We start from the raw sequence: 27116 nt of genomic DNA, 5'->3' as shown, positions 1-27116 counted from the left end.
TTCACCCTGAAACAACATGACTTCTAACAATAGATCCAGTTTTCGATAGGCAATATTAATTTCATTAATACTGGTTTCTGCATAATTATCCTCCATAAGTATTGATCATAATAGGTTCATAGACAAATTGATTTTACTACTAAGCCATGCCAGATATGCTAACATAATCATTGTTATCCACTACTACCACCCCATTGCCTTTATCCGGCTTCATTATACGTATATTATCTACCTTAACTAAAGAGTCCATTAATTCATACTCTTCATTTGTCATATTTAAATATGATGGTCTTGTTCGCTGTTTAAAATGTTCCCTAATGTCCAATTCACACATTTTTTCAAAAATGGCTATCATGGGGTTCAAGGGTGGATTAAATGTACTTGGTTTGGACAAAAAAACTCGTTTATCACTTATATTATCTGTATTGGCAGCATCAAAATGCACTCTTAAATTCATTTTACGTGTAAATAGTTTTAAGTCAATAAGTGTATCGACCAAATTACCTGTTCTGCATGGAACGAAAGTAAAACCCTTAGAAAAAAGATTAACGTACTCAGTGCTGAAAAAAAATTAGAATAGTTGTATAGTTTAAAATCATGCACACTGGGATTACTCAATATACCATACTGTATCTGGTCAAAGGTACCCCCCTCTAACATAGACGTACCCATCTCCACAAAATTATTTGCACTGTTACTAATGACATTGTTATGTATAAGAGTCCTAAAACTGCCTATATGCTGTTCAAAATTCTGTTCAATATTAACACTTGGCCCAAAACTACCATTATCATACAATACATTTGTGTCACATTCTTCAATTGATGTTAACATATCAAAAGACTGCTCTGGGTCATTAGAACAACTAACATCCATCCTATTACAGACATTTGTGCAGCTATGTAAACCAAAATTACCATAAGTTCCTGAATTAAGGGCTTCATTAAATGTGGATTCAAAACAGGCCGAATTGCTGGAGCTTTCAACCATAACAGTATGCGTACTTAAATTAAACAAATCACCATAATTATCATCAAAATTAGTAACATGTTGAGCCCTTTGAACTTTGTTGTTCGTATTACCACTTGTGTAAGATGTAACCAATGAACAATGTGTCAAACAATGTTCAACCTCAAGGGTTGAGTCCCGGCCACTGTCAACATTACTGTTTGTAAATACCTTCAGTTCATCCGAATAACTTGAACTAAAAAGTTCCAAAGGAACAGCAAAACAGTCATCATTGAAATATAAAGCATACTGTTGATTCAGCGAAAAATCCCCCACTCTGTCAACCTCTCTTTCCCCTACAATAGAATGAGAAAATTCATTCACCTTTGTGACTTCTAATTTCCATTCTGGAAGTTGTTCATGGGGTGTATCGCTTTTGGTCAAGCCCCTAACTGACGTACTCTCTTTCCTCGTATAGTGGTTCCTTGTTGCAAATCCTCTCTGAACGCTTTAAACCCTCTGCTAAAGGGCTCACGGCACCGATATTTGAATTTTTATCTGCTACCTGCTGATCCGACGTCATGATCTCATCATATTGTGCTTCCTGATTGGTTATCTCCTCCCGGTTGCCATGCCTACGAGGAACAGCCTTAGATTTTGGATACACTGTGGCTGCCTCGTAAACTTTAATGTCCCGTTGAATTTTTTGTAATTTCTTTTGATAAATAACCTCACAACTGTGATCAACATCATTTAAAATGTTGGTGTAATTAGTGTAATACTGATCAAATAGCAAGTCTTTAACGATGCCATCATTGATGGACTCAAGATCTGCAAGATAAGCATCAATTTTCTGTTTGTTATAATTTGACCATAATGTCCATAATACCTAACCCCGTTTTAATGGATGTTGCCCAATATTTTAATTAATTAACTTAATTGTCATGTGGTAAGTTTTTTTTATATAAGGAGTGGTTTTATGCAGACTATAGTATTCTGAAGAAGTCCGTGTGTAGGACGAAACCTAGGTAAATCGTTGTGGTTGGTGTTTGTTTGCAATAAATTCTTTTTTCGGTTAGGACCTCGTTCTTCGCTTTTTGTTGGTTGTTATCTGGTTCTTGGTTTCCAAGTCTAAAATAGAAGCTGGTGTTAAAGGGATAATTTTTAGGGTATATGAGATATTGCAAGATAATTGTAAATTATTTGGAGGAAGATGGAAAAGAATAGGAAGAGAAAATGGGAAGGCAATTTACAAAGGAACAATTTGAAGGCGTCTGCATGGTTTCCAAGTATGTACCAAGTCCAGAATGTTTAGGATTTTTGCTTGGAAAATTTGCATAGGCATTTGTATAGATACATTTTTTTCTTGGGTAGTTAGCAAATCCTGGAGGTGTGATAGGAAAGACGGGTGTAATTCAGAATATGTATTTTTGGAATGTAACTAGTTGGCACATTTAAAAAATTCCCTGTAGAGCACTTTTTTCAGAAATGTTAAGGGGAGCAAATGGTTGTAACTAATGAAATTATACTTTTGAGATGGGACATAGGATCCTAATGGTCCAGACTAAGTAAGGCCTTACTAAGTTTAATGCTAATTGGGTGCACAAAAAGCAATTACTAGAAAATGGAACTCGAAATCTAAACAAGCTGAAACTGAAGTTCTGAATATTGTAAAGGAGATATAAGAAAAGGAGGTAGGATCTTTAGAAAAGGGAAGGAGCAAATTATATCGAAATAAATGGAATGTGTGGGAACAATCCATGCAGAATAATGTGGATTAAGGGAGGGCATGAATTGAGCAATGTTGCTAACTAATGTTGGAGTGAATGATTATTAAAAAGAAAACATACAAATAAGTAATGACATTTATTACTATGTCTTTTTTCTTTTCTATTAATGTATGCTTACCTATGTCATTGTTTAAATTGTGAGAATTTAATAAAGGTGTTTTATGAAAAATTTTCATTCAAGAATTTCCACACTGTTAACTGACTTGCTGTCACTGGACTTAGATTGCAGTCAATCAACCAGATAGGGTATCTACTATTGTATAAATTCTGAAGCTAAAGGTACCCCTGTTAATGTGGGTTCAGACTCTATTTCAAGAAAGTGGAAAAGAATCTTGTTATAGATGCAACATAGGGGAAAGCAGCTGTTGGAAGTAGAATATGCCTTCACTACACAGAATGGTAAAATACAAGTGTTTGTACAGTAGTAGTCTTTCCTTTACCTTTAAGTGATGCTTCATAATTTAGTTTGTGTTTTAAGAGTGGAGGGAGAAAATATGTTCCTAAGAAATTTAGTGCCTGAATCATTGGGATTTCATTTAAAAATGAATTCTGCTTTTATCAATCAGAGTCCTTACCTTTTTTGGCAAATTTGTAGCACATCCATTATTGACTGTAAACCCCCTTCAAAAAAAAAAAAAAAAAGGGGACACTCAACCGAGTATACCCAGTAGTGATTATTAACAAATCATCATGATTTTAACTGGCTAGTATGTTCCATAACCTATATAACAGCTTTGTATGAACAATATTGGTGATTAGAGATGTCCCTTTCTCAACAGGTGCTAGACTGTCACATTTGAGGAGATTGCTTTTGTATTCTGATACAAACTCAATGTTATTGATATGTGTATACACACACACACACACACACACACACACACACACACACACACACACACACACACACAAAGGGAGAACTAGAAATATACACATTCTATTTAATAAGTCAAAACTTTGTGTTGTATCATAATTAATAAAGAATACCTCCTTTGTAAATGTATTTCATTTACCAAAAAATAGGTCAGTAGTTTGAGGTAGAATTACGTGATATGGCATCATCTTACCAGGGATAAAGCAAAATTCATTGCAGTATAGTGTATTACTCTAGTGGTTTTTCTCACATTAACTAGTTTTGTTAGTTTATAACAATATTTTGTCAGTATATAACAGTATTTGAGAATCAAGGTAGACTTTGCTATTCCATACTCTAAACAGCAGAAATACCTTGGTGTATCCAATTGATGACTCTCTTGCCTTTCATAACCACATAGAAAAGACAGTTACCACTGTCTCGCAACATCTGAAAGCAGCCTGCAAAATATCTCACCTTCTCAACCCTAAAACAAGAAAAAACATTTCTATTAACATATTCATCCCTAGAATTGAATATGCTATACCAGAAATTACTGTAGTGTTTGATTGCATCTTGAAAGCAGTCACTTAACTTTTTCCTAAAAAAATAGTAATTTCTCTGTTTTTTGGTTTGTAATTTCTGATTGCATCTAATTCTCTTGCAGAAGGGCAAATCAGCCAGGGATTGTTTGTTGTTAATCTGCACTTGAGAGCTACTTTTATTGTGCTTTTACATTAAAAAAGTCTAGGATCATCCATCTTGTTTTAAAGATGTCGACCCTGGCTCTCTGAGTTGGGAGCTCAAAGTGTAGTTGTTGGCAAGTTTTTAGCTTTCCTGTGTCTGGTATAAATTAGCTGCTCACCTCACAGAGGTGATCAGTAGTGCCCTGTATAGTAGCAAATCCTAGTTTGTAAATTTTACTTATAATGCTAGTACTTAGGACTTCAAATTGTAACACAGAAAGACTTTGTGTGGAGCTAAGCTTACAGCAGCTAGTTAGCACATTGAACAGCAGTAACACCACACCATAGCACTATCTAACATCTAGCCTTAACCCTTAATCCTTGTAAAACCTTGTCCCTAAACCTTAATAGCTGAACCTGACAACATATATGCAATTTCCTACTTTCTCTGTGACCAGTTTGATAGATATGGGCATCCTGAAACAGTGTAGCAATGTCTCATCCACTCAGATAACCTTTTAATCCTTAAAGAAACTTAACTTAGTGTGTGAGAGGTGTACATACATCCTTGCAGGCAAAAATTTTGCATGCAAACAAGGTTGTCAGGAGCACACACAGTACATCCTTCACACATACTGCTTACCACAGACATAAACTTTCTTTTGCTGATTCATTTAAGAAACCTTCCCAAACCTGAAAGACCTCCTAAGGTGGCAAACAGCAATACCTATCCTCAGTAGTCACTAAAGCACATACCAAAAGCAACACCAAGTGCCACATATAAGCCTGCACCTAGTGGTCCCCAATGAACAAAGCCCATGAGTCACACAAACTACCTAGTACTCTTTTCTAGGAGATTTTACTGTGCGACACACAGATGCTCCTCCCACCAGGCTGGGCAAGGAGAAGGAAATGGTTAGTTACCTATCTGGAGCTAGGATCAGCGATGTTATGTACGCATTCAAGTCTCTGCACCACAGGTACCAATATGATTCTGTCTTAGTTCATGCAGGTGTAAATGACCAGAAAAGTACCTCACTGGACTGTATGAAAATAAACATTATAGCTCTTTCTAAATATGTCACAGATGGGTACATGCCTTACACTGAGCAGCATGCTACCTTTACCAAGGATGGTGCCATAGTATGAACAGAAAGTGATTGATTTTAATAATTGGCATAGTTTCTGGTGTCACTCCAGGGGATTCATTATCTATCAGCATGGCAGGACATGGGTAACAGACCACATTGCTTTGCCAAGAATGGCCTGCACCTCTCATCCCTGTTTTTTTCAGATATTGGCTAAAACTTTAACAGCCCCCTTAGAAACGTTTTAGACCAGGGCAAAATGACAAAACTACCAACATAAAAAAAATTCTAAACCTTACGGACTTGCTTCTCAGTCCTAGGAGCATAAACAGTAAACTCCACATGCTACAGGCTCTCCTCATGCAGGAAAATGTAGACATTTGTGCAGTTAGAGACTTTGTTTAAAGCTGCAGCAGGTACTTCGGCAGTGCAAGACTACAGTGCCTTTCATGCATTTAGGCCAGCAGCAGCACAGACAGGGGCTAAAGGTGGAGGTGTCTTGATCAACATTAGTAATAAATAGAGCTCCAGGTTAGTTAAACAGGATGATGCCATGGAGTTCGTGAATCCCATCTAGCATTTCCCACCAGCCATCAACAGAGTGGGTTCTGGCAGCGCTCACTAAGGCCAGAAACACTGCTTCACTGGGCCCCCATCAGTATCTCCAGTTGCCTCCTAAGTAGCCTAAAACATGAACTAGCAGTATCACTTGAGGCATTCTGCAGTCTCACAATAGCTTACATACTAGGTGAATGGAGGGCCACAGTAGTCATCCCTCTTCATAAGGGTGGGCCATCAGCCGACCCGGAGAACTGCACTTGTACAAACTGTTAGTCTGGCAAGATTAATATGCAAACACATGGGACGAGTTATCATGAAAATGATCAACAAGGACAAGAACTGTGGCAGCCTACAGACACTGAAACCATTCCAGTTTGATTTTTAAGGGAAGATCTTGCCTACTTTACCTGGTAGACCTGGAGAGGCTCTTCAAGAAAATGGATGAGGGGAAAATCATGCATACTGCCTACCTTTACCTGGCCAAGGTATATTCGATACAGTACCCCATTCAGGTACGGTTAACAAACTATCAGAACTAGGCATAAACCCCCTACATAAATCTTTGGCTGGCTCACAGATAGTACTCAAGAAGTCAGGATCGGTGAGACCACCTCCATCAGGAAACCAGTCACCAATGGAGCACCCCAGGACCCTGTGTTGGGCCCACTCTTGTATGGCATGTATTTCTCAGACGTCCAGGCTAATGTTGAAGGCGTCTGGTTCAAAAAGCTTGCAGATGACTGTAAATTGAGAACTATCATGGATTTCCCCCATGACACCAACATCTTACAAGAGGGTCTAACAAAGAAATGACTGGTGCCAAAGCCTCAGATTGAAGGTCAGTGCAAAGAAATGCAAAATAGTGCCCTTTGGGAAATCATCCAACCAAGCTATTTACTCCATCAATTAAATACCCCTAAGAGTTGACCCGGTGGTTATGGATCTGAGAATGTGTGTAGACAGTAATCTGGCCTTTGACCAATGTGCAGCCTAGATAGCATAAAATCTGTCTATCTCACCCAATTCATAAGCAAGGGTATGGCATCCAGGTCTGAGAAAGTTATGGTACCACTGTACTTAGCCCTAATCAGACCCATCATTGAGTACAGTGCTCCCTTTGGCAAGATCTAACCATCTATTTGTAACAGCCGGAACATCCTCAAAGGTTCCTCATTAGGGTGTATCCTATACAAATCATCTTAAGGCCCTGTCCTTACACACGGTCTCCTACAGGTTATTGAGAGGTGATCTATGCCTGGCATATAAGGCATCCTCAGAGCCAGTTCTGATTGATCTCTTGCACATCTGCAAAAAAAAAAAAAAAACAGCACCAGAAATGCTAGATCCAAGGACCCTAACTTCACCTGTGACATAAATAGATCATGCTGGAGAGACCAGTAAGCATCTCAAAGAATCCCCATGTTATAGAATAGGTTCTTTTTCCATGTGAAGCAGAGTTCACCCCTGATCCTATCCTAATGAAACCTTGATTATCCAATGGGAAATTGCAATTTTACCCTTGGTCTGGCTCCCGGGTCTCTGATGGACAGAGGTTGACAGTAAGTATATTAATCTTCAACTAGAATATACCCCATTTCCCCTCATAACCCTTAGCTACCTCCTTTCTAACATCTCCCGCAATATAGGCATCCAAGGTACTCAGGGGACCAAACTGGATTCATTTCCTTGGCTAGGCTTATAAAGAACCTGGTGGTGGTTAGTGTAGTATAAACTTTTGAATCCCCTGTCTGGATAAATACGATCCTTTTACAGACTTCCTCCAGAAATTTGAAACACTTTCACAGAAGCAGACTTAAAAAAAAAAGTAAAGGCTTACCTAGTTCAAGAATATAAATGCAAATATAGAGATCTGTGTTAGTTTGTTCCGCATTGTACCTTTTTTTTCTTTTTTAGATGACTATTTGAAATGTAATATTATTATATACTGCTGTATACGGGACTGTATTATCTTGTCGAAATGGCATAACAGTAAATGCTGTTTCGCTGAAATGTAAACAGTGAACTGCAAATAATGCGAAAGCTCAGGTCAGCGATTTTTTCCTAGGGAAAAAAAATTGCTTGGCTGTCGCTGTGACATTGCCTTTTATCCCACTGTATTGCGATCTCAGAGTTGGTATATTTAGGTAGGGAGGTGTGGAGGGGTGAATTCCCCCACTTTGAAATGTTTTAAGTGGTGTGTTGTGTCTTGTTGGTCTACTGATTTTTTTTTTTCCCTAGGAAAAAAATCTGTGACCTGGTCTTTGGCTGTATTTGCAGTTCGCTGTTTATTTGTCGGCGAAATGGCATTCTCTGTTATGCCATTTTAACAAGATAATGTAGACCCCTGTATACAGTTCAACCTCTTTCATGTATAACTTTTCTTTTGTATTGTACATTGTGAAATGCCAATATAATATTGCCAATTACTTTTCAGTGTTTTGTTTTACATCATGTATATCGTTAAACCTGACCAATGTAACATTTACTTTCATCAATGTTCCTTCAGTGCTCAGTAATGTGTATTTATGTATACCTGTTACTAATTGCATATTTCCTCAAATTGTTGATTGTCTCTCGTATGTGTTTTCCAGCGAACAGGAAGTTGAAAATTCAGTATAGATCATTTTTATGTAATTATGTCTTTGCCCATTAGCCTGAGATGTGGCTAAAAAGGGTTCTTTACCAGTCCACTCACCCACCTAACTAACAAAACAGTAAATATCTAAATAAATGTGATCTGCAGTTCTCAACGTCAATATAGACTTATTAACACTAGTGTTTTTTTGGTCATAGAATTGGGTGTTGCATTACTGAGTATGGTCAGAAAATTACATAGCTTTAACATTATAGGGATTGGCAATTCTTCAAGGTGTTTGTATACTCCCAATGAGAAACTGCCTCAGCCTGGGCATCTTCCTTTTATAAATTTGTGCAAGGTGTTTACCGGATCTTGGGAAGAAAATGGTTTAAAGTCTACTTCTGCAGATTTGTATATGAAAATACAAAGTGTTCTTTTTCCTGTTGACAGTTCTTAAACAAGGCCCGATAATCTCCGGCAATGTAACTGTTCATATAATTACTAGGCTCAATGAGATGTCTAGTTTCTTGCTTAAGACTGATCTGTATTCCTAAGCGAAAGACCAGCATTGATAGTAGAATCTAGAACGGAAGCTGCTGTTAAAAAAGGAATAATTAACAGAGCATATAAAATATTGCATAACTATAAGAATCAACCAGAGGAGGTTAGAAATGATTGGGAAGAGAGATTCAATAAACAATTAAGAAACAATGGGGGGATATATGTATGACTCCTAAATATGCAATAAAGTCTAGAAGGTTTAGGATCTTTGCTTGGAAGTGTTTATATAGGTATTTTTATACCATGAGTAGACTCCAAAGAATTTTCCCTCAGGTAGACAGCAAATGTTGGAGGTATGATGGGGAAAAAAAGAGGTAATTGGGAACATATTTTTCGGCAGTGTAATGAGTTGGCAGATTTCAAAAATTCCCTGTAGATTACTCTTATTAGAAATACTAGGTGAGCAGATTAGTATCTAACTAAGGAAATACTTTTTTTGAACTATGATACAGAATTGGAATTGCCTAGACTTAGTAAGGCCTTGCTGAGACTAATTATGGTGGCTGCCAAAAAAAAGCAAACACTGGAAAATGGAAATCAGAGTCTAAACCAACTGTACTAGAAGTAGTGAATATAATAACAGAGGTAAAATAGCTGGAACTAGAATCTGTAGAAAAGGGTAGTAGCAAATTACAATGGGAATTGTGGGAATGATACATGCAGAATAATGTCTTGGAGGAGAAATGAGGCTTAAAAGACGGCAGGATTGGAGGTGAGCTGTGTAATGTTTGACTGACAGTGACTGGATAGGTTATAAGTGATGTATAATGTTTACAACTAAAAATATGTCAATATGGTTCATTTTTGTTTATATAAATGTATGATTGCCCATGTCATAAGTGATAATTTAATAAAGATGTTTCTTTAAAAAAATTTATCTGATTTGTTGGCTTGATAGTGGCTTCTTATTGATCTTTGTAAAAGCCACAATCTTAGGCTTTTTCAGATTGTTTCTGCTTAGTATTTTATTCTTTCAATTAATACTTTTCTTTGTTTTTTAGAAGGGATTTCCTCAGTCCTGTGGATGTGTATTATACAAAACTTGGAGTAGTTTAAAAATTAGTATTAGCAAAATATCGACTTAAATTATCAGTGTAGTCTAGATCATTGTATCTATTTTTAATGCTATTATTAAATGATACACGGAGCTCTAAAAAGTAAATGTTAGAGGATATGTGTCATTTTCCTGAAGGTAACATCTTATTTTATCTTCTAATAATAGCAAAGATATTAGTTTCTTATACCATTCTGAATTAGTGAAACACAGATGGATATTTGAAAGTTAATGATCTGAATAATAACACAGATGTCTTTCTATCTGAATAATAGCTGTAACAAATTCAGATGAGAGCAGAAGTGTTATGAAAGTAGCTGTGTGAACTGCTAAATGGGTAACATTATCTCCTTTCAAAGTGTACTTATGTAAGATGAGATGCTTTATTCATTTCTTTGTTTGATGTTGCATTCCAGATAAATGACCAAGTCCTTTTCATGTCCTTAGTGTGTTCTATTTTCCTTTTTGAGTTTTTACATTTTGTAATGTTATCTATGATTATGGTGCATTATTCCAGTGTGGATGAGCATGGCTACAGTTTGATTAATGATGAGGGCTATTTTATTGCCACTTTGTCCTAACCACAGCCATAACCTACCTTTGGAGTAAGGTCATTCCTCCCAGCTGACCCTAGTTTTTAGAAATGCTCATCATTTTGGCTAAAATGTTGCTCTGTATCTCCTAAAAGAGAACATTTTTGAGAAGTTATCAGTTAATAGTGCATGTATTTAACAAGTGTTCCTAGTTTTGGCCTTTTTTCTATTTTTGCTTTGTCCTTGATTCTGCAGCTAAAAGGTCAAGACCAATGGTTAAGATGCATAGATAAGGACCAGTATGCTGCCAGTCTTTGCTGTAAATGTGTTGCTACGTGCCATTATTTAGAAGAAACTAGATCTGGTTTGTCAATATTAACTTAGCTATCCCTTACCAGCAGTCCATGTTTCCTCCCTAAATGTGGTTTCCCGGCTATCTTTAAAGAAGTCTATCACCCTGTGCATTACCACTGGAGTTTTTACCTGATCTGAGTATATGCATTTAGGATGATGAAACAGCAGTTTTCTTTTTGCTTCAAGAAGGGAAGTAGTAGTAGTTTTCAAGCTGCTACTTTCTATGTGATGCACCAACTTTACTGTTTACCAGTAGGCGGTGCACCATTGAAGATAGTGGTCAAATACTTCACCAGAGATGTGGCTACTTGTTCCTCATGTTTCACTGTTGCAGTCATGACATTTGGGTTATCAGGATTTCTGCATCAGATGCTGTCACTTCCATGACGTCAGGTCGTCAGGGGTATAAAACATGCAGCCAACGCCATTACATCAGTCTTTCTTGCCATACGGTGCCCGAAGCAGAAGCAGTTTGCAAGTGCTGGTCAGCCGCCTCCTGAAATTTTTGTTTTTTTGAGTTTCAGACCTGAAGTTTTCTAAAAGATAAGTACCCCATTGCTCTAACCGATGTCAGAAAAAAAATGATAATTGTCTTGCCTGTTTCATTCTTACTGTGTCACCTGTTTAGGCACAGACCACGACGTCCCTCGCTGTTGGTTTTGTGCCTTGTTCAACACCCAAATTATTCGTTGTCGGGCTATTTTCGTAGCTAAATTCTTTTGCTGTCTATCTCCGTACTCCGAAATGACTTCAATAAGCCATCCGACTACCAATCTTCCAAAAAAAACGTAAGGATAAAGACAGAGACAGACCACATAGGTCCAAAACTGCTGACTCTACCATTAAGCTAGTCGCCAGTCCGCCGATACTCAGTGAGGTGCTTTTGCAGCCCCTGATACGTGCTTCTACAGATTTGCAGGCCTCTACTGAAACCCATTCGGAGTCCAGTATGCCACGAGATGCTTCTTCGACTGTGGAACCTGCAGATGTCTCTACCTTGTGCAGGTACCGGCATCTGAGAGTGTATTCACACCTTCTGACTTTCATATTAAACCGACGACTTCGTTTCAGACCAAAAATATCGAATTTCTCAGGCCTAAAGTTTGCACTATGCCTCGGAAACCGGCGACCAAAGCGCATTCTCAGGCCCACATGCCTCAAAAACAAATGCTTAGAATGGCTGAATACCTCATTACTTTGATTAGGTGAAGTCAGCCTTCCCCCTCAAAAAGACCAAGAACTGATTTTCCTTCTTATTCTTCAGATCAGGAGTCTGGTCCTTCTGATTACCAGGACGTACCCTTATCTAGCTATGAGGATTCTGATGCAGAAGATTCCATTCCCTCTGCTTCCCCTCCAGAAGATTTTTCTTTTGGTGAAACACTGCATACCTTTAGAGAGCATTTCCACTGGGAGAGCCAGGACTACTCTCAGTCCAAAAAGAGACTCGGGGAATTTTTAAACTTTCCTCAGCACAGGCCTCTAGCTATCCCTCCTGTTCTGGAAATTGTAGATGACGTCTTTTTGGAATCCAGCCTTAGCCCTGATACTTTGCTACCAGCTCCCAGGAAGCCTGACAGGTACTATAGAGTACCTGACTCCCACAAATTCCTCTTCAAGAATCCTACTGCGGATCCAGAGACCATCTCCCAGGGACCCAAAAATCCTACCCCTTCGGACAGGGATTCTAGGGCTTTAGACAGATGGGGTAAGAAGGTATATACCTCTGGTACTCTTGCCATTAGGGCTTTAAATTGCCACTTTCATATGTTAGTGTCAGCAGCATATTATGGCGCTAATTAAACAGAAAATGATGTTGATTCCTGATTGTGCAGAACACAAAGATTTACAAGAGTTAGTGCATTCTGCTAACCAGGTTGGTAAACATACTTTGCTATGTAGATTTGATGCCTTAGAAGCATCTTGCAGGACTGCTGTCACTGAGTCTGTTCTTAGAAGCTATGCTTGGCTTAAGGAACAAAACTTGCCAGATCATGTCAAAGCAAAATTACTAGATGCACCATTAAGCCTAGAGCATCTATTTGGCAATAAAGCAGAAGTCATCCTCAAAAGGATGGAGGAGAAAGCTAACTCTATGGAAACTGTTAAAGATTTCTTACAAGTAGAGCCACCTAGATTCAGTAGGCATTGGCCTTCTAAAAACTGGTCCTTTCCAGTCCCTTCGAGGCCTCCTCAACCCAAACCCAGAGGCAGCAGACCATCAAGACTTCTGTCTCAGGTTATGCACAGATCTAAGCAATGGAGTGCTCCCACGTCCAAAACAGGGAGTAGTAAGTCACCATCCTATGGTAAAATTGCACAGTGACTTATCCTTAACTCTTCCAAGCCTTGCCCAAGTACTTGCACCTTTAGGAGGGAAACTTGCCCTGCATGCCAAAAACTGGGAGTACATTACCCAGGACAGATGGGTCTTAAACATTGTTTCCAAGGGATACAGATTCCACTTCCACTCACTCCCATCCCTAAGCGGATGGCCAAACCAGTGGGCAGAGGCCGAAAAGCAAGTACTTTCTCTTCCCAGTATCAAGGCTATTCAACCTGTCCCAGCAGAACAAAGGGGAGAAGGCTTTTATTCCAGACTATTTCTGGTACCCAGAAAAGAAAACTCTTGGCATCCTATCCTGGATCTGTCTATTCTCAACACCTTTCTGGTGGTTCCAAAATTCAAAATGCTAACTCTCCACCAGCTGCTTCCTATGCTAGCCAAGGATTCCTGACTAGCAGTCCTAGACTTAAAAGAAGCTTATTTGCACATTCCCCATAAGGGAATCTTGCAGGAAATACGTACGCTTCAGAGGAGGCTCTATGCGCTATCAGTTCTCTGCCCTTCCCTGTGGCTTATCTACTGTGCCCAGGGTGTTCACAAAGTGCCTAACTTGCAATATTGCAGGCAGAGAAGAATTCAAATTTACCCATACTTGGACGATTGCCTGATTCAGGTGGACAGTCAGGAATTGCTACTACAGCACCTGCCATTTGTAAAGAGACTTCTAACTTCACTGGGATACACCATCAACGAAAAGAAATCACAGCTGGTACCCAGCCAACAGATTGTATTCCTGGGAGCAAGCTTGAACACAGCTTCCCAGATGGGATTCCTCACTCCAGAGAAACAGATTTATTTGACAAACTACTTCAGTCTATCTGCAAGCCCTAGGGTTCATGGCATCTTGCATTCTACTAATTCCATATGCAAGACTGCATATGAGGAAACTTCAGTGGTATCTAAAACGTCTCTGGTGTCAACATTCTCAGGACCTGGAAACAATGATTCCTATCATTCCTTACCTAAGGACAAAGTTCCTTTAGTGGGGAGAGGTAAGTGTACACAGCTGTACTTTCTCACACTTTCAGTTTGTGGTCTGAAAGTGTGGAAGGAAATGTAACCTGGTATAGCTGGGGGTCATCTCCACAGCCTTGAACCAGGTCTCAGTGACTACACAAATGTCAGCATCTTCCCGGGTGAGGACTGCTTCCAGTGGGGTGCAGTTTCTGGTTTTGATTCCTAGCATTTAGCAGCATAACCTTGAGGTTGTTTTTAGAGGATATTTTTACATTGGGAATCTTGTTCTTGTGACATTGTGTAAAAAAGACACTATGGGGATGGCAAGAGCCTTAGCCAGTAACCAAAATCCCAGGGGTGACAGATGACCATCTCTGGCAAAGCATTGAGGTCTGTCAACCATGTCATCCAAGGCTGACAGATACTGGATCCGCTTTGAGTGACACCAGAAACTAAGACAATTGTTGAAGTCTATCATTTTTTGTTTGTACTGAGGTATCATCCTAGGCAAGGTAAAATGCTGCTGAAGGCTAGGGACATACCTGCCTGAGATACATAATCAGAGAGCTCAGTCACATCTCTTTTCATATAGCTCAGTGAGGTACATCTCAAGTCATTCACACCAACATGGATTATGATGGAGTCATAATAGTGCCTGTTGTTGAGAGACCTGAGTGCATGTGTGATGTGGCGGATTCTGGCATGTGACAGACAGCTGACAGTGACCTTTTCCTTGTCCATCTGGGTGAGAGGGACATCTTGTGTGTTTCACAATTGAGTTGCCTATGACTGAGATATTTGTTTTTGTGTTATATCTTGGGGGCTTGACTGATGAGACACTGATGTGTGATGTATTATGTGTACTATGTAATGCAGAGAATGTATTATGTGAAGCATGCTTGTGTTTGTTTGGGATGTCTCTGATGCTTAGGTAAGCTGCTTGTAAGGACCTCTGCATATGTAGGTTTGTGTGTTGTTGGGTTGGTAGGTGCAGAAGATGAGGTGTTCATGCTGACAACTTGCTTAGTATCAGATGAACTGATTTGTGAACAAGAGAGCCTGGATTCTAGTTCTTGATATAGATGCATCCCTCACATAATGAATTTGTGTGGGCTAGAAGTAATGGGTTGTCAGTGTACTTGAGGCAATTGCTACATTGCTTCAGGATGCCGATGTCGACCAGGCTGTTTGGAGAAACTGTGGTAAAGTGTCCATAATGCAATGTAAGTTGATATGGTCAGAAAACAGGGAGAAGACCGGAAGGTCTAGGTAAAGGAGAGGACAGGAGAAGTGGACAAAAAAAATGGTGGACTTCTTTGAGAAGGCCACCAAAGCAATGGATGAAGGCAGAATCATTCACACTGCCTACCTTGACCTGGCCAAGGCATTTGACACAGTACCCCACTAGGGCATTGTTGAAAAACTTGAAGTTCAGTACAAACTCGTATGTTGGATAGCCAACTGTCTCACAGACAAGACCCAGGAAGTTAGAATTGGGGAGTCCACCTTTACAAAGAGGCCAGTCACAAGTGGAGTCCCTCAGAGATCGGTCCTTGGACTGCTCCTTTTTGACATTTATTTCTCAGAAGTCAAGGCCAATGTCATTGGTCTCTGGCTGACTAAATTTGCAGATGATTGCAAATTAGGAGCTGTCATTGAATCTCACACTGACACAAATTTTCTCCAGAAAGGCTGACAGACAAACAAGTGGTGTCAGAGCCATAGACTAAAACTAAATGACAAGAAATGCATAATAGTATCCATTGGGAAGTCATCCATCCCTGCTAACTATCAGATTGACAACACGCCCCTTAGAGTTGACCCAGTAGTCAGGGACTTGGGTACACATTCTGTGTTGCGCAACTTATAAACAAAGGTATGACATCTAAGCCCAAGGAAGTCATTGTTCCACTGTGTTCAGCATTCAGCAGACCAGTCATTGAGTACAGTGCCCCCTTTGGTATGTATTAACCAGGCAAATCCAACAATTGGAACATTCACAAGAGTTTCCTCACTAAAAAAATACAGAGCGCAAGTAAAATGTCCTATGCAGACCGCCTCAAGGCCCTATCCCTGTATTCTGTCTCCTACAGGCTGTTGAGGGGAGATCTATGCCTGGCATACAGGGCATTGTTAGACCCCACTCTGATGGACCTCCTGCATATCCACAAAACGGACAGCTCCAGAATTACCCATTCTAAAGACTTAAACCTTGCCTGTGATATAAATAGGACATGCTGGAGAGAAAGGAATTTATCTCAGAAACTACCCTGTCTGTGGAACAGTCTTCCCCATCCATGTGAAACAGAGTTCCTTCCTAACCCAATTCAAGTGCAACTTGGACAGTTGGATGGGAAACCTGAAATTCATCCCTGTTTTGGCACCTATGTCTCTAATGGACACTGGTTACCTGTAAATGGTTCATCTCCCAGGCCCCTGCTTACACTTATCAGGGGTATCAGAACTTGTCAGAGATTTGGGATGCATGGCTAGGCTTAAAAAGGCCCTTGTGGTCGTTAGACTAGTAAACACCTATGAACTTATAAGGGCTAGTGGGTAGGATCTGTGTTGGTGCCTTAGAAACTTTGCTGAATGTATCACCTGTCAGTGAGGGACAGTCATGAGAACTCACCAGTGGAGCACCAGCAGAATGCTAAGAGAAAATTTTCAGGCAAAAGTGTTTGCATCTATAACCACCCCCGCTGCGTAGCAGTGCTCAGCATTCAAATGAGCACAAACTGTTCTAAACAAGTTATCCAGTAAAAAAGGTCAAAAATGAGCCCTGTTCAGCAACCTTCAATCAGATGAGTTCTGACTGCTTACTCCTGCCACTAGGGTCCAGGGGAACCCTCTCCAACAAATGATGACCTAGTTTAGTGCTCAAGTTATACAAACGGAACTAGATTCTACAGGTCTGAATCTAGTTTATGCTATAGCACACAAAGTGCAATAATTAAAAAAAAAAATAAATCAGCTGTGATGTGGTAAAAAGTGCACTTCAAAAGTGCAGTATACAGTGAAAAATTCTACTTCCTTTTGCAAAGATCAGCAGGTGGTTTGGATTTGCTTATGCAGCAAACGAGAGCAAACTGATTTAAACAAATTAACCAATAAAAAAGCTCAAAACTGAACCCTGTTCTTGAGCTTTGGCATTCTCCCTCAAGCAAAGAATACTGCAGCAAGTGAATAGAAGGATATAGGAAAATTGTGTAAAATCTTACTGTCGCTCATCTTCTTTTACCATTAAAGATGAACTGGTGGCGTAGTTCATTTTTATATGCTTTATTACAAAGAAGCACCTCAGGATGGATATTAGCAGTACAAAATATAAACAAACTGATTAACTGACAGACTACAAAGACATATGTGCTTACATCTAAACAGCTTACTAAAAAACGGTAGTCAGGTTCGCACATGCTCAGTATGTATACACTTGTGCAAGCCTCTAGGAAGCTTCTTAAAGGTATACATACGTATTTCTCTAAACTTACCATAACCATGGATGTCCTTCTCTTTGCTGCTGCAGTATTCTATCTGTCCCACCTTCCCCGCTGGCCTCTTGCTTTTCCTGGATGATCTAATCACTGAAATATTTAGTCTGCCATTCCTCCTGGGGCATTCAGTTCTGAGGATGGTATGTGCATACATCCCATTTATGGCCTACATCCAACTGCATCCTATGTGCAATGTATGACATACCCTACAGTAATAGACTTTTTTATACTGGCTGAAGTTGGGTCACCTCCTGGTGGAGGATATCCCTCAAGTGAAGAATACTGCAGCAGTGAAGAGAAGGACATCGATGATTATGGTAAGATTTTGCACAACTTTCCTTTCCTTAAGTTTATGATGGGGAGCACTGCCAGTTTACCTTTACCTATGTGCCATTTGTCATTCCACAACCCTCATGGTCTTCACAAGTACATAATACCAGTTTTTGTCCATCTCCAGGTAAAAGGTATCTGCATGTTCCCTTATCTAGTTTGAGAGGTTTATGCAAACTTCCTTAGTGGAGATGCTCGCTCAAGGGTTCCGAAAATGCACTGTTATTTATTTGACTAACATGGAAATGCCACTCGGTCTGCAAACATGGAGACTAACCTCAGTATGTAATAAGACTTTCCTGGTGCACTGTACTTGTTATACTTCAGAGCAGTGTCCTTACCTCAAGTGAAAACTCTCTTGCATTGGGATTTCACTTTGGTTGCTCAAAAGAGAGAGCTGATGGTCAAGGGTCTCTGAAAACTCTAGGTTACATGTTGACCTGAGTCTTAATGGTCCCACGTAAAGGTGCAGAGGGAATGTTGCAGTGAGCTCAAATCCATGCATTTTAATGTAAAAGACTCAGATGTAGGAGAAAATAATAAACTGGGAATAAACTACTGTGTCACCCACTGCACTGGCAACCAGCTCACAGATAGGATGCATAGTCAAAATATAAGACGTTACCTCCAACAATAGACCAGTTACCAGTGGTGGGACCTCTCCTGTTTGGTGTCTACTTTTCTGAAGTAAAAGCCAGTACCAAAGGGCTCTGGCTGACTTAAATTTGCCTATGACTGCAAGCCAGGAGCAGTCATTTAATCCCCAAATGAGTTGGCCTTCTTGCAGGAAGGTTTGTCGCAGTTAACTGATACAAGAATCATGGAGTGAAACTAAATGACAAAATGCATTATTGTATCCTTTGAGAAGTCATCTACCCCAGGAAACTACCACATTGACAATATACCCTTAAGAGGTGACCCACTTGTCTGGGATTTGGGAACTATTGTGGACAGAGACCTAACTTTTGACCAGCATGCCTCTATTGTTGTAAGTCTTTCTGTATTGCACAGCTTGTAAACAAAGGGATTGTGTCCACATCTAGGGATGTCATTGCACCCTTTTAATAAGCCTTCATTAGGCCTGCCATTGAATATAATACCCTCTTTGGCATGCATCTGTCCAGACACATGCAACAACTGGAACGCTGACAGAAATACCTTAGTAAAAGGATACATGGCCTAAACAGCATGTCTTAAATGGACTTACTCAAAGCCCAGTCACTATACTCCATATCCTACAGATTGCTAAGAGGTAACCTGTGTCTGTTCGCAGATGCCTTGTTCGCCAATTACTGATAGATTCACTGCACGTCACCAAGTCAAATGGCATCAGAAATGCTCCACCTAGTGATCTAAACCTCTTCTGCAACATGAACAGAATGGTTTGGAAGGACATGTACATCTCGTAGAGGATACCACTGCTGTGGACCAGACTCCCACTCCATTTCAAGCACAACTTAGGTCTGTGGTTGAGAAATAGAAAATTTACCCCAGGACTGCACTCTGTACTACTAATGGACAGAGACAGTTCCTAAATACTTTATCCCATACATGGATCCTCTGTTATCTATAGTATGATCCCAGTTATTTTCATTAGGAGTAATATGTAGTTATTGACTATGGGATGGGTAAGACCAAACTATAACTTAATAGAATAGGTACATTTTCTGTTTTCCAACCACAGATCTAAGTTGTGCTTGAAATGGAGTGGGAGTCTGGTCAACAGCAGCGGTATTCTCTATGAGATGTACATGGATGGCACAGTGGTGCAGCGGTAGCGTTGTCACCTCACAGCAAGAGGTTCTCCGGTTCGATTCTCGGCTGGGGGGCCTTCTGTGTGGAGTCTGTATGTCCTCCCTGCGTTCGTGTGGGTTTCCTCCGGATGCTCCGGTTTCCTCCCACGTTACAAAGACATGCATCTGGAGCATGGCCTAATGGTTAAGGTGTTTGCCTTACAAACACAAGGTGCAGGGTTTGAGCCCCACAAGGGTTAATTGGCTAGGCTTAAAATGGCTCACAAAGGCAGTTAGTTTTGTACGAACCTATGAATCAAACAGTCGATAAATAACTACATATGCATCTAATATGTGATAAACCATTTTACCTGAAAGGCCAATGGTACAGTGGTTAAGGTGTATGCCTTTCAGCCGCAAGGTGCAGGGTTTGATTCTCACCACTGGCAAGAGCTTAACAGATTGAAGATGTATATTTTAGGGTGGGGTGCTGGCATAATGGTTAAGGTGTTTACCTTACAGACACAAGGTACAGGGTTTGATTCTCACATGGGATAATTGGCTAGGCTTAAAATGGCCCACAAGGGCAGTTAGCCTAGTACTAATCTATGAACCTGTGAACCTGTTTCTCCCCGGGCCTCCGCTAAAAATTGGCTTCGTTCCAAGTCGGGCTTTCCCGGTTAACAAATGATAAAAAAAAATAAAAAAAGGTTATTTTATGCACAAAACGGGAAATTGGCTAGGCTTAAAATGGCCTGCAAGGGCAGCTAGCCTAGTACTTAACTGTGAACCTGTGAACTGAAGAGATGATGGTCAGAGAAAAAAAAAAAGAGAAAAAACAAATATATATATATATATATATATATATATATATATATATATATATATAAAGAGAGAGAGAGAGAGAGAGAGAGACATTTTTTTTTTGTTACTGTAGATTTTCACATCAGTGCATCATTCAGACCCACTATCATTCTGATGTGATTGAATATCAGCAGGAAAAGAAAAATGCTCTTACCTTTTTACCTTTTCTCCAAGTTAGCTCTGATACCATAGGAGATGGCCCAGAAACAGTACCTGTACCTCGAAGCTGTGTATGTGTCCATTGATTAGAATATATGGCAGACCACCTGAGCAGGTCCTTCAGCAACCTCCACAAATGGTTGTTGCATGGAAAGGTCTTTCAGACTATACTGCAGAAGTGTTGTAGGACAGACTTGCTCACTTACAAGATAACCATCAGTTGAAGTTCTGCTTCACGTTTACATGAGAGTCTAAGGTCAGAGCACTGAATGCATGCATCATCTCATGGAACCAGAAGTCTACTGTGTGCTACCCTTCTGTCCCATGTCTTCCAAAAGTGTCTCTAAAAGCAAGAAGGAAAATAGCAAGGCCTATCACTGCAGTATCCTTCTGGGCAAGACAGTCATGCTTCACTGAGATGGACTAAATATTTATAGAAGGACTCCTTCCATCCTACTGAACTATCTTAAGTCAAGAAAGGGGTCCCTGGTACATTCCAGCCTCAAACATTTCACACTGGTTTTACAATTTTCAGCCCATTTCTGAGCAAGGATCAGTTCCCCCAGAGGACAACCACATACTTCAAGAAGCCTGGAAACCCAACACCAGGAGGTCTTAGCTAGCTAAACAGTTCCATAAATAGTGCACTTCTTGGCAAGTGGAACCAGTAGCTGCTTCTTCCCTCCTCATTCCAAGATACTGGAGGTGAGCTGTTTTGACAGAAGGTTAACATAAGCATCTGTTAAGTCCCACTTGTCAGCCTTTTCCATCTTGCCTGTCTGTGGGCCTCTTTTTTACTAGAAGTTAGCAGTCAGACTTTTTTTTTTCTTATAGGGGCCTTCTGATGTGCAGTCTCAGAAGACCAATCCCTCCTGCTTGAAACTTGGAACTTCCTTTTTTTTTTGCAGCTACAGCTGCCTTTAAATTCCATTCCTAGGAGGCCCTCTTTCTAGTAGTCATCCTCTTTCCAAGGAGAATGTCAGAGCTAGAAGTTTTAATGTATAAGTAGACTTGCACAATTTTCCACAAGCAGAGTGTAGCACTTCAGATTACTCCTTCCTACACAGTCTCAAAATCATCCTTGGACTACAGCATTTGGTTGACCCCCCCCCCTCCCTTCCACTTGATTTATTCTGGACATTTCAGTGCCCTTGACCATTTTCTTGTCTACCTGCTCCTTCTTCCTCTCCTGAATTACTCTGAGCTGGGGCTGGTGTGGATCTTAAGGATAACCTGGTGGTTGCTGGCAACTGTTTTTTTGCTACTGATGAGAAGTTATCTGTTTATGATCTACCCTTGTTTTCTCTGCCTTCCCCGCCCTGTGTTCGACAGTGTCCAAGGGCTACTCCCACCTGTGGACCTCGCCTCCCATCAGGGAGGGGTTTTGAATGCCCTCCACCATGAATGAGCATGTTCATCCTTATCATCCAGCACATTAATCAAACTTGGGTCACATGGACTTGTAGGTAGGACGTTGTCCCTCTGTGCAACGGTGTTGCCACCATTCAGCTGATTCATCTAAAATCCCAGACTAAGCGAGAGAATTTGGCAGCTCATGTATTACACAGAACCAAGGATTTGTAGTTTAATCTGATGAATATTTTGTCTCTCTTATGATAAGAAAGCTGTCTAGACATATAGAATATCCAACCTTATTTACATGGCTGTCTTATGTCAGCATTTGCTGTAACTGTCATAATAGAGTTAAATGATAAGGTTATCTAGAACACATCCTGCTAGGCATCCAACAGTATGGCATTTTCTTTAGAAATTTGTCAGCTTTAAGCATCTGTGAGGCAACAACCTGGACCACTGTTAACACATTTTGTATACATTGCAGACTAGTCGTACAGTCCAAAAGTAAAGCAGGTTTTGCCGTTCCGGTTCTCCAGAGTATACTGCAATTTCCTGCCTAGTCTGAGGTTAAGGATAACATTTAGTGAGCAAACAGCTTTAATACTTCTTCCCATATGTACAGAATTTCGCTGTATAAATGATTGCAGTTGTAAACATATTATGGATGTGTTAGTATATTCACCATAACCATAGATGTTTGAATAACTATAGACTCCATTTTTTTATTTATATTTGTCGATTGGGTTAGCTCACTGTACATATTGTCACTTTTCAGGGGTGACTTTGGAACACTGTCTGGTTCTGTGACTTGCAGAGAGTCGCTCAGGAGACAAGTGAAGGTGGAAGGAGTCAAACCCTGTACCCTGTGCACAAGAAACAGTTCATTAATCATAGTCCTTATCGCTAACTGCCAGACATCCCACCTTATCCCTTTATTTGTTTTTGGATCTCTCGTATGTCCACTGAATACTGAGCAGAGAGACAGTACCCTCCAGCTAGGTTTAGGGGTGCATTATTTTGTAGACCTTCTCAGTAAAGGAATAATTCTTTTGACTGTATAGACAATCTTGCTTGAGCATCTGTGATGATTTGTCAAGTTTGTCTATGGGAAAACTTGACCTTAATGTGTCCTTGTTGGTGATTTCTTGCTATAAAGAACAGAAATGGCACAAACTGCTCTTCTTTTTACAGCTGAATGTCATGCTAATGCTGTCAGCAATGGGAACAGAATGGCGCGCTCATATTTTCTGAGTGCTCAAGAAATGTGAAAAAAATGGACTTCTGCCCACAGCAAATCCCTACATGTAAGGAATTGTACTAGTGTAGTGACCCTGTTAATCCTCCTGTTGTGTGAACATGTAAAGTTACTGGCAGTATATTCTCATAACAGTATTTTCTTACTGTGTCAGATAACCTATGAGTGGACCCAGCATGAATTTCCTATAAGAAGTGTGAGACGTGAAACAGAGTACTGACACCTTGAAGCCTAGTTCCTAGAAGACTTGGTACATTTTTGGAACTCTTTTTACATTTAGATCTTATTTTTGCAGAAGGGTAAAGCACCCCTGCACCCAAAAATGTGGGAGCTGAGCCCACAACACTCCTGACAGTTATGTGCTAACTGTAGGATTACTGTAACTCAGAGTAGGAAGAATATTGCAAGGTACCATAGTTTCAGACTTGCTACTTATTTCTTTAACTGCACTTAGATTTGCTGTTTTCAGGGGTGAAGTTAATGTCCTTAAACTTTCACTGCGCGCCTCAATATGATGGGTCCCAAGTATCTCTCCCACCATCCATTCTGCTTTGAAGAGCATACACCATTTTGAGGATCATATTTAGTTGTATATTATTTATCAATGTGGTGTCTAGTCGTCATTGTTTTTTTCCTCCCTAATTGTTTGCAGGAAGTATGTTCATTTGTTGGGTGGCGTGAACTGGTGAGCTCAGACGCCAGAGAAGCAGTCTTGTTAGTTTGTGCACTGACATTAAGCATGTGCCCAAATGAGTGTGTCAGCTTCACAGGAAAAATGTCCCTAATGGAAAGGATGAGACAGGGAATGAACCAAGTTATATGCTGCCATTGATTGCTTCCTGAAATTCTCTAAGAGAATACCAGTTATTTTATTCTTCTGTGAAACATTATGCTGGTAGTTTCAGAACTTAGAATGTTCTAATATCTACCTCTATTCAGCAAATGCTGAAAATAGCAAAGCTGCAGAAAACCAAATTTTTTCCTAGGGAAAGAATTCAGTTGTCCGTTTCTGTCGCTTCGCTATTTTCAGTGCTGTGGTAGAATGTTACGGGTCGGGTTTAGGTAAGTGTGCGATTGTGTGGACGTGAGGGTTAGGGCAGGTTAGGTGATTTAGGGTTAGGGCGCGGGTTAGGTAAGTGTGCGATTGTGTGGACGTGAGGGTTAGGGTGGAGTAGGTGAGTTAGGGTTAGGGTGCAGGTGAGGTGAGAGTGCGATAGTGACGGACCTTAGGGTTAGGGTTTGGGTTAAGGTAAGTGGATAGTTAGTGGTGTATGTACAGTTTAGTGTAGGGGTTAGACGTAAGATTTTAGGTGTATGTGTGTGGATTGCTGTTTGTTTGGTGTGCTTGTGTTGTGTGTATATGTTTCGAAACAGTGAATTTTTTTCCCTAGGAAAAAATTTGCTGTTCTGAATGTTCGATGTTGTCAGCGTTTGCTGAATAGGGGTCAATATTAGAACATTCGAAGTTCTGAAACTTCGATGTTCTAATATAGACTCTCTCTCTCTATATATATATATATATATATATATATATATATATATATATATATATATACACACACACACACACACACACACACACACACACACATGTATATGTCTGTGTGTGTGTGTGTATATATATATATATATATATATATATATATATATATATATATATATATATTTATACACACACACACACACATATATATAAATGTTTACACACACACGCGCACACACACATATATATATATATATATATATATATATATATATATATATATATACACACATACATATATATAAACACACAAGTGTGTGTGTGTTTTGAGTTTGAGTATTGTCTTGTCAGATCACAAGTTGTCACTACAGTTTTAACTAAACTTTAATGATCTCCAACTCGCTGATGACCTGCAAAGGGAAGGCAGCATTTGGTGGAGCTTTCAAGGGAGTTTCACTGGACTAGATTTCACTGTTTTTACAATGATTTCTGAGATAATGTGCATCTTCTCATCAAATCATTATTAAATATAGATGTTTATTTATTTATTGATAGCTGAATACTAGGCTAACTGCCCTGAAGGGTAATTTTAAGCTTAGCTAATAACCCAAGATCAGAATCAAACCCTATACCTTTTGTCTATGAAGACCTTAACCATTATGCCAAACCCACCCTGTGTGTGTGTGTGTGTGTGTGTGTGTGTGTGTGTGTGTGTGTGTGTGTGTGTGTATAGCGCACACATACATAGAAATTGGGGGGATCGGCATCTGATAATTGAAGTATGTGGTGCTGAAAGATCAGGGAAGATGTTTTGTAACGAGTGCCTGCATTCCCCATTACTTCATTATTACAATTTTGTGGTTGGACAACAGTGATGAGTGTAGAAAAGCAACAGCAATATGGAGATTCAGCACTTTCACATTGAACTGCATGGAGGGCCACGTGCTCCTTTTGGAATATAGATTTAAGTACCGTTGTGTAGAGCATAAGCTCCAGCTGAGTTTTTTGTTTATAAAACATGTCACATTGGTCATTTGGATGGCAGTCTGTGGTCTTTAGCTCAGGATAATAATGCTGAGATGTAGTTGGTACACACATTTAAATCCTGTATTGACCCATAACATCTTGGTTGGTGGTTCTGGATGGAGAGGTTCTCCAAGATGAATTTGGGTCAGTAGTCTGAGTTTTGATTGACCAAAGCCCTTTTCTATGCACATATTGCTAGAATCTTTGACTGCTTAGTAGTTTGTGAAAAAACTGTTGGATTCCACTTCCTCATCCTTAATGGAGGTTTACCAGCAGTGCTAAATGTCTTGAGCATCTACTAGATTACTGTTGTGTGCTTTTGTTTGGGCTTAGGGTGGTAAGATCTGTACTCCCTCTAAATATCGTGGAAATCTTCTTCTACCCTTTAAAGGCTTGTTTAGGAAGTTGTAAACCCTGTGTTGTGGAATTTGTACTAGCTGCCACTGTAGCATAAAATTCTGCAATGCTTTCTTGGCTAGTCTATAAAGCTGTGCCTGGACTGGCTGACCTCTGAATTCCATTATCTCTGCTTAAATCTTTGTTCTCAGCTGTTGGTCTGATGAATTTTTTCATCTTCCTCCCCCTATGGGACTTGACTGATGGCTGTTGTACTTTCACCCATTTGGCCCATTCATTCCACAGAGATGGAAAACTGTTTTCCCCAGCTTTGTGGAGAGCTTTACAACACATTTGTTCCTGCCTAGGAATACCAATCAGTCCATCCATCTGTCCAATGATGAGGGTTGGGAGATGGAGAGTGGGCCATCCTGCACTCATTCATGGAGCAGTCTCCCCTACCCCTTGGTGGTTCTTTCAAGGTTTGCTTCTGGCTGCCCCGAATGAGGGGGGAGTGTGCCTCTGCATGTTGAATTCCCCTTGGAATAGTAGTGCAAAAGCACTTAACAGCACATGTTGACAAGGTCTAAACTCGATAGGGTGCAGGTGTCACCCATGTCTTCAGCCAGAGATGCCTCTCTCACCTCAGAATGGGTGAGCTGGCAGTGGCTGCTGTCTTCCAGCCTCCCATTCCAGCTCCTACAGGAAATCAAGCTGCTATATGAACTCTGGTCACTTGCACAGTAAGTCAAGACTTCATCCTTCCATGTCAT

At 40.1% G+C, this 27116-nt stretch overlaps 1 protein-coding gene across 1 annotated transcript in view; it reads left to right on the top strand.

Annotated features, from left to right (window-relative positions):
• Positions 1–27116, top strand: part of ABCA3 (ATP binding cassette subfamily A member 3) — a gene marked incomplete in the record, with an annotated part of 1818321 nt that overhangs the window by 930768 nt on the left and 860437 nt on the right.

This window comes from Protopterus annectens, chromosome 12.part0 (genome assembly GCF_019279795.1).
Source record: "Protopterus annectens isolate FY-2018-M chromosome 12.part0, PAN1.0, whole genome shotgun sequence".
NCBI lineage: Eukaryota > Metazoa > Chordata > Ceratodontiformes > Protopteridae > Protopterus > Protopterus annectens.
Note: the sequence above shows the minus strand (reverse complement) of the source record. Positions and strands in the feature narration are given on the sequence as shown.